The sequence below is a fragment of the Macrobrachium nipponense genome, chromosome 13 (genome assembly GCF_015104395.2).
Source record: "Macrobrachium nipponense isolate FS-2020 chromosome 13, ASM1510439v2, whole genome shotgun sequence".
Taxonomy (NCBI): domain Eukaryota; kingdom Metazoa; phylum Arthropoda; class Malacostraca; order Decapoda; family Palaemonidae; genus Macrobrachium; species Macrobrachium nipponense.
The window spans coordinates 42,449,295-42,459,294 of NC_087206.1; the positions used below are offsets into that span (position 1 = coordinate 42,449,295).

Consider the following 10,000-nt stretch of genomic DNA (forward strand, 5'->3'; position numbering starts at 1 on the left):
CATACAGTCTGGTGCAGTTACCCCTGTAAAAGGAACCGGTGGGTCAATCGAGTATGGCCAATTATCAGGCGATATAATATTAACAGTTTTTTACCCTACGGTTTTGTTGGAATCCAGATGGCCAATGTTTAACAGTTTGTCTGATCTTCCTGTACTTTTTATTGTTGGCAGAAGGGGAGACGACCAACCGCGCTTGCCATTTATTTTCATATATAATATGAACGAATAGTCCATTTCAAGTCGACAGCAGGAAGATGGTGGAAGAGAATGTCATCTTTATTAATGACATCTCTTGCTTCATGGTCAGCAAGTTCGTTACCAGCAATACCTACATAGGCATAGACCCAGCAAAAATAGACTAATTTGAATTTGGAAGCAAGCCTATATAACCTTCTTGAATATATTGAATAATTGGGTGTTTAGGGTCATATTGCTTAATGGCCATAAGTGCACAATAAGAATGAGTAAGAATATTGTGAAAGTATTACCCTGTAGAATAGAAACAACCTCAAGAGATTTCGCTAATGCAGTTAATTCAACTGTAAAAATAGAGGCATTATTAGACAGTCTGCCAACATGAACAGCAGCACAACCAACGCCACTTGATGTCTTTGATCCATCAGTGAATAGTTTGACAGAATCCGAGTATATTTGGTCACGATCAAGAAAACGAGCCTTCACTTCTAGGACATAACAGATTTTTTAACCACAGCTTTTTGACAGACCGATGGTTCTCGGGTCAACCAAGGGGGCAACCTAGAGCAACGTATTGCCTTAATTCTTTGGTCTTTAATAGAAACACTGTCAACTGCAGCATTAATTCTTTCATGAAAAGGCTTGGATGCTCTAGCTGCTAGAGTCTAGCATGTGCAAACTGATGTGGACTGTTTTGGTTAAGAATAGATGCTGCAGGGTTTTCTGGACAACCTCTTAATTTGAACATATACCGCAGTCCCAGTTCCTATCAACGTAAGTCTAAGGGGAGCTCTCCAGTGCCAGTATATAAACTTTCGACTGGAGATGTCTTAAATTCACCAGAGCATATTCTTAGACCAGCAAGATGAACTACATTCAACTCCTTAAGTTTGCTTGCACTTGCTGAAGAGTAGACCTGGCAACCATAGTCAAGCTTAGATTTACATCCCAATTAAAACTTGAGACTACTTTTAAAATGTTACGAGACTTAACATATCACCTCGTATTTCCATGTCATGAAGAAGCTTAATAATACTTTTTCGAGACCGACAAAGACTCCAATAGTTTGACTGCACTTCAAGAAATATGGCTGAATTTGGGTTGATAACCTTATTAGTGGGTCCAGAGTGGAACAATTTCTCCTAAATCCAAATTGGACAGATGATGATACCAATTTTTCTAGAGATGCCAAGAATATACCATCAATTCCAAGAATATACCATCAATTAAAACAATTTGTACTCACAACTTGTAAGAGATATTGGCCCATAGCTTGTAGGAAGATATGGATCATTCAATAGTTTCTTAATGATTGCAATATACCAAGAAGGAGGAAGAATACCAGTTTCCCATATTTTGTTAAAGATTTTAAGGATATAAGATTTAGCTGAATCTGGAAAATTTTTCAGCATGCTTTAAATAATGTTATCATTCCCAGGGGATCCTGATTAAGATGATGATAGAACATCCCTTAATTCCGTCAAAGTTAACTTGGAATTATAAGATTCACCATTTCCAGAATTTAAATCAAGGGAAATGGATGAATTCCTAACATTCTGGAACAGAGTTGAATAATTCCTAGAACTCGATACTTCGAAGAAATGCTCACCCAATTATGCAGCAAACTTCATTATGTTTGTTTGTTTGTTTGTATGGTGCTTTTACGTTGCATGGAACCAGTGGTTATTCAGCAACGGGACCAACGGCTTTACGTGACTTCCGAACCACGTCGAGAGTGAATTTCTATCACCAGAAATACACACCTCTCACTCCTCAATGGAATGGCTGAGAATCGAACCCGCGACCCCGAGGAGGAACGCCAACACCATACCAACCACGCCACTGAGGCGCTCAACTTCATTATGCTTGGTGACATGGTCTCCATTGATTTTCAGACAAGGTGTTGGAACATATTTGCCGCTTAGTTTTCTAATCTTTTTCCAAATCAACCTGGTTGAGGTCTTAGAATTTATGCCATTATATATATATATATATATATATATATATATATATATATATATATATATATATATACACACATAATATATAATATATATATATATAGGATATATATGTATGTATGGATATATATATATATATATATATATATATATATATATATATATATATCTATATATATATAAATATATATATATATATATATATATAATATATAATATATTAAGCCAAGATTCTCTTTTTACTTTAGAATATTTCCGCAAAGATGAATCCAATCTTTCCTTGCTTCAGCACCTTTAGTTAAGCTATAAAATGAAATGTCATTCTTTTTCCTGTATTGGAATATCAACCAAATACTTCACAGATGGTAAACATTCTCAAAGAACTAAAAACTAAAGCGTTAAAAGATATACAGTGAAAAAGACTACAGAGAATCTATCTGATGTCTCGGATGTTCAGTAAACTATAAGAAACTGAACTGAAAGCTTGGTAACCCAACTTGACGCCAGCCCTCTAAGTGACGAAGTAGCTTCGAGGTTACCCACACCCTCCCACAAATAACTTTAACTGTTCTCTATTCCCGGAGGATATTCTACAAGAAAAGGCTCAACAGACTTTTAAAACAAACCCATGAAGACCAGCGATTTTCTAAAATTGGAAAACTGATCTACTGGCTACATGGTAAGCACGAACATCTGATAGTTCCTCACTGGACGAGTGGTTTTCGCACTCGGCTTCCAATCCGGTGGTCCAAATTTCGATTCCCGGCTCTGCCAACGGGGAACCAGAGTAATTTATTTCTGGTGATAGAAATTCATTTCTCTATATAGTATAGTTCGGATCCCACAATAAGCTGCAGGTCCCGTGTCTAGGTGACCAATTGGTTCCTAGCCACGTAAAAATATCTAATCCTTCGGGCTAGCCCTAGGAGAGCTGTTAATCATTTCAGTGGTCTGGTAAAACTAAGATATAATTAACGAACATCTGATCTAACAGAGGCCGATGGGGGGGAAATAGGGTACCGGAATTTTATCAAAAAGAGGACAGAAGTCCGAACTCCCTTCGACAAACCAATGTATTGTCTAATTTAAGCGAGTCACTATTTCGGGGATGTCTGGCTAGGGGAAGAGGAGATAAGTCGAAGTCATTTGGCGCCTGATCATTAGCGCTTCATCTCTGGACCATCCATCTCCCACCTCCCTCCCATCGAGGATTTGCCCTACTTCCATCCATCTTGCATCCCTTCGATATACCATTAGAGGAGGGATAACGGAAAAATATCCTGCCTACTTGAGACTTCTCAGTGAAGACAAAGGAGTAAATAGATAATCGCAACAATTCTATAAAAACAAGCGGGCCCAAAAAAGGGAACAACAATAGATGGCCGAGATATAAAAGTCTACATCATTCTTCAAAAGAAGTACTACTAACGAAAGACGTCCTACGCAAACTTCACTGGATTTTAGAAAAAAAAATATGATCATACCGACTAGTTACCTATATAAAAAACAAGTAAATAGGCCTAAAATATATACTACACATGTGACTGGTCCTCAAAGATTGCGTTACCTTTCCTCCGAGTCGCAGAACAACGTCCAGCAAACTTCGGATGTTCAGATTAATCCCGCTTTCTGTAATCAATAAAACTTAGTTAATTAATTAATAAATTATATATATATATATATATATATATATATATATATATAGATATATATATATATATACATACTACATACATACACACACACACACACACACACACACATATATATATATATATATATATAATAATATATATATATATATACTATATTATATATATATTATATATATATATATATTATATATTATATATATATATATATATATATATATATATTATAATTTCCATTTTCCATCCATTTAATTTAATAAGCAAATATCTGTTGGCGCCTTGTTCCAAATCTCCTTTTCATAAACTTGATACTTCTTCCCTTCTTTAGTGTTTCCTCAATTTTGGTCTGATTTTGTTTACGAATGCCTTGGGGTTTTAGTTTGTTTGTGCTGGTTAGTTCTGCTACTTCCATTTCATCATTCTTGGATTTTACCCTTATTTCCAATGGTTTCTTTATCAAGTTTTTGGTGTTTTTTTATAGTTTTCCTTTACCTTGTTTAGGAGTTTTTCTACCTATCTCTTGTGCTGATTCCAATACAAATTTTGTTAAGTTATATACTATTCAATTCTTCTATACTTGCTTCCATTTCATCATGTATCTGGGAGTACCTATTTTGTATTGCCTAACTAAACTCATCAGATTTTTCTCTCATTACAGGAATGTTTATTTTCTTTCTTAAAATTATTTATGCCCAAGCGGGCACCATATGCCAACGTTTCACATCACATGATACATCATCAAAGCTGGAATACAAATGCAAAAAATTAGCGCCACAGTGGCGTGGTTGGTATGGTGTTGGCGTCCCACCTCGGTGGTCGAGGTTCGATTCTCGGCCATTCCATTGAGGAGTGAGAGATGTGTATTTCTGGTGACAGAAGTTCACTCTCGACGTGGTTCGAAGTTACGTAAAGCCGTTGGTCCCGTTGCTGAATAACCATTGGTTCCATGCAACGTAAAAACACCATACAAACAAACAAACAAACAAATGCAAAAACTAAAACAAGAACTTGAAAGGAACACCTGTTTGTTGTTTACTCTCCGCGTCCGCTTTAGGTATCTTTTGTATGTTTATTTTCTCCCTGTCTTTTTAACCAGTTTTCAGCTCTTACATTGGTAAGTGCTCTTTTCAAATTCATGTTGAAATTTTTGTATTTGTAAATATCAAAATATTTTTTATGCGCATAAGTGATGTTTTTAGTGTTCATAGTCTCTCTCTCTCTCTCTCTCTCTCTCGTCGGTCTCTCTCTCTCTCTCTCTCTCTCTCTATATATATATATATATATATATATATATATATATATATATATATATCTAATATATATAATATATATAGGTGTTCCTTTCAAGTTCTTGTTTTAATTTTTGCATTTATTTGTTTGTTTGTATGGTGTTTTTACGTTGCATGGAACCAGTGGTTATTCAGCAACGGGACCAACGGCTTTACGTGACTTCCAAACCACGTCGAGAGTGAACTTCTATCACCAGAAATACACATCTCTCACTCCTCCATGGAATGGCCGAGAATCGAACCCGCGACCACCGAGGTGGGACGCCAACACCATACCAACCACGCCACTGTGGCGCTAATTTTTGCATTTGTAAATGTTAGAATATCTAATGTGCATAAGTGATGTTTTTAGTATTCAAAGTCTGTAATTTTCCCGCTTTGATGATGTATCATGTGATGTGAAACGTTGGCATATGGTGCCCGCTTGGGCATAAATGATTTTAGGAAAGAAAATAAACATTCCTGTAAGGAGAGAAAAATCTGATGAGTTTAGTTAGGCAATACAAAATAGGTACTCCCAGATACATGATGAAATGGAAGCAAGTAAAGAAGAAATGAATAGTAACTTAACAAAATTTGTATTGGAATCAGCACAAGAGATAGGTGGAAAAGTTCCTAAACAAGATAAAGGAAAACTATCAAAAAACACCAAAAACTTAATAAAGAAACCATTGGAAATAAGGGTAAAATCCATGAGAGATGAAATAGAAGTAGCAGAACTATCCAAAACAAACAAACTAAAACCCCAAGACATTCGTATAGATTTTATACAATGCTGTACAAATGTGATATAAGAAATAACTTTGCCAATAGAAATAATGAAACACCTGAGCCGGTACCAAAAGTAACAGTATGAGAAGTAAAGAAAGCATTAAAAGGCATGAAAAGAAACAAGGCAGTAGGAGAAGATGGCCTAACAATTGAAGAGATTTCATCATAGTAAAACTCGCGAAACTTACACAAAATGTTTGCAAGAATGCTCTATACCTACAGCATGGAAAAACTTTATTATATCAATTCACAAAATGGGGGACACAAAAGACCTGAAAAATTACTACCCAGTAAGTTTACTCTCTGTAATATATAAAATATTTACAAAGATCATATTAGGCCAAATAGAAAGACAGCTGGACTTTAATCAACCAAGAGAGTACGCAGGTTTTAGAAGTGGGTATTCAACAACTGAACATATCCACGTAATTAGCCAGCTAAAGGAAAAATCAACAGAGTATGACAAACCACCATGTATGGCATTTATAGACTATGAGAAAGCTTTTGATTCTGTCAGAACTTCAGCAATAATAAAGGCCCTTCAAAAGCAAGAAATAAGATGAATCTCATGTTAGAACGCTTGAAGATATCTATACAGGTAGTACAGCAATCCTAAAACTACACAGATAGTGAGAAAGTTCTGATTGAGAAAGGAGTTAGACAGGGAGATACAATCTCCCCTAAATTATTCACAGCTTGCCTAGAAGCAGTTTCTAAGAATTTAGATTGGGAAAATTTAGGAATTAACATTAATGGGGAATACCTTAACAACTTAAGATTTGCAGATGACATAGTTCTATTCAGTGAATCATGGGAGGAATTGCAAAAGATGATAGATTTGAATAGAGAAAGCAGAAAAGTAGGACTGAAAATGAATATGAGTAAAACTAAGATGATGCTCAATGAAAATGCAGAGACAAATAAGGGTTATGGACGAACCTCTTAGAGATTTTTAATGAATATATGTATTTAGAGCAGACAGTAAGTGTTTCCCCGGGACATGAGACCGAAATTAAAAGGAAGATAAGCACAGGAAGGAGATGTTTGTATGGTGTTTTTACGTTGCATGGAACCAGTGGTTATTCAGCAACGGGACCAACGCCTTTACGCGACTTCCGAACCACGTCGCGGGTGAACTTCTATCACCAGAAATAAACATCTCTCACTCCTCAATGGAATGGCCGAGAGTCGAACCCGCAACCACCGAGGTGGGACGCAAACCCCATACCAACCACGCCACTGAGGCGCTCACAGGGTGGAGAGCTTTTGGTAAACAAAATGAGATTATGAAAAGTAAAATGCCCCTTTCTCTAAAAAGAAAATTATTTAATCAGATGGTCCTACCAGTAATAACTTATATATCAGAAACTTGGAGCCTTACTAAAGCCTTAGAACATAAACCAGTTACAAATCAAAGAGTTATGGAAAGCATAATGATGGGAATAACACTATGAGACAGAAAACGAGCGACATGGATACGAGAGCACATTAAAGTAACGGATATTCTAACAAGTAAGAAAGAGAAGTGGGCGTGGGCAGGACATATAATGAGAACGTTGGATAATAGAAGGACAAAAAGAATAACAGAATGGGTCCCGAGAGATTGCAAACGAAACAGAGGAAGGAAGAGATGAAGAATGGATTGATGAGCTAAGAAAATTTGCCAGTAAAGACTGGCATAGAAAGACCATCAACAGATTGATTGATTGACTGATTGTGTATCAAAACTGGCATCACAACAACCAACAACAGAAGGGATTGGAAGGACATGTTAGAGGCCTTTGTCCTGCAGTGGACTAGCAACGGCTGATGATGATGATGATGATGATGATGATGATTATATATTATATATATAATATATATATATATATATATATATATATATATATATATATATATATATATATATGAATGAACGCACTTTGGCTCTATAAAATGGCTAAGTTGAGGAGATATTTCATATATATATATATATATATATATATATAGTATATATATATATAGATATATATATAATGTATGTATATATGAATATCTCCTCAACTTAGCCATTTTATAGAACTAAAGTGCGTTCATAGACGAACGCAAAGCATAAACTCCGCCCCTCACTCTCTCTGTGCACTCCTATCTCTTCCTCTGCTGCCTCCTTCGCATTTTGCAGGTATTATGGGAGAAAAGGCTGTGTGTGGACGAACTACAGCATCCAGGTCTAAGATGTGAGGAATTTTGACCTGTGCCCGATCTCACTCGATCGCCAGCCCTGATTCAGTCAAGACCTCTAAATAGTGTTTCCTTCCCCCTTCTCCGGCCCCCCGCCACCCCCCTCCGCCATTGTGCTGAGACAGCCATGTGCTCTGTCCTGTGTCCCTGACCTGCGACCCTCATGAAGTCCTACCATTATACCAACTCAACACCAAGTGCCCCCTTTGATATAAGAATCCAATTCGAGAGCTGTGGTTCCCTTGAATAGATTCGTATTAACAATCTTTTCCTCTCTTGCATTATCATAACGTCCTACCATAATTTATTTATTCCTTTGTCCTCTGAGGAAGTTTGAGAACATAACTTTTGTCTCACGAAGTTCACATGTCCGAGGCATCACCTCCATTGTCTCCCTAGCTCCTGCCCCCATTGTGTGGATAGCACATGTTACAAATTAGCCTGTATTTGCAGCTCTCCCCTGCCCCTGCCTTGCCATGTGTGGACATCTCTCCTTCTTTGCTTATGCCTGACAGAATTTTACACTGGAATCTTTACCCGTGTCACAGACACGTGTCTGTTGCTAGAAGCAGCTTTCAGGAGTTAGGTTGGTCTGGAAAGGGTCCATGTGCGTCGCTATTGATGCCTTAATTTCATAGAGTAATATTAAATGTAAATATATATATGTAAAGTTAACTCTTGGAGTTTCCATTTGACTTCCTATGTGCTTATCTTTGTCATTGGGCCCTCAGCCAACCAGTAATTTTGTGATAAATGCGCACTGGTGTCTCCTCTTCACATGTTGTAGTCAGATATAAACATTCCATTAACTGACAGCTGAGAAGCACATTCATTTCAATAAATATATCATATATACAGGGTGTTTTGAAGAGCACCGACCCCCCTCTACAGCATAAACTAAATCGATATGGACGAAAGCAAAAGTAATTCAGGACAGGTATTTATTTAAGCTTCTCTCTGAGTATTTAATATTTTGTGTGTCCTCCATCTGCCTGCTTTCAGCAAATCGCAAAAAAGCTGAAACTCAAAATCCATTTCATGTGATGCGGCAACATGGAGAAAGTCAGCTTCATCCCAATCTTTAAGAAATGAACCACAAAACCATGCACGGTCTTCTCTCTCTTGCTGAGTGATGTTGGGCTTGCTGATAACATGAAATGGCTTGATATCAGATTTTTTCAACCCACGATATACCGCACTGTAACTTCTCTTCTTTCCCCTTTTTGTTTCTAGTTCAGCGCCAATTTGCGTAAAGACTTTCTTGGTCTACCCACTGCTGCAGCTATGATGTCTTTTGACTCCAGAGAAAGGACTTCAGGCCTTCAAAGATTCTCACTCTTTTCACGATGACAGTCATATGGATTTTTGTTCGTTTCTTTTAACAAAGGATTCATCTCTTTTAATGTATTTAGCTTTCCAGGAACTTGAAATGAAGGTTGCACCAGCATCCCTGGCCTCTCTGAAGGTTATAGCCTGGATTCAGTCAATCCATCTGATTTCCTCAGAGTCGTTAGCCATGGCTGTATCTAACTCTGTTACTCGGTCTGAAAATACAAGGAATGATATATATATATATATATAATATATATATATATATATATATATATATATATACATACATACCATACATACATATATATATATAATATATATATATATATATTATATATGATTAATATATATATATATACATTTTATATATATATATATATATACACATATATATATTATTCATATATATATAAACACACACACATATATATATATATACTATATATATATATATATATATAGTATATTATATATACTTGGTTTCAAAATTATAGCCCTGCTCCACAGAACAAATGGAAAGTTATGAAGTTTTCTGCTATAACCTTAACCTATCTCCAAGCACATTATCTTAAGTTTCTAT

The 10,000-nt window shown here is 36.2% G+C and overlaps 1 long non-coding RNA gene across 1 annotated transcript in view; it reads right to left on the reverse strand.

The window, feature by feature from the left end:
* LOC135225459 (uncharacterized) overlaps positions 1-10,000 on the reverse strand; it is a 123,905-nt gene that overhangs the window by 62,592 nt on the left and 51,313 nt on the right. Inside the window, exon 2 of the long non-coding RNA XR_010316974.1 lies at positions 3,724-3,785. This is a non-coding gene — a long non-coding RNA (uncharacterized LOC135225459). The remainder of the gene's footprint in view (positions 1-3,723; positions 3,786-10,000) is intronic.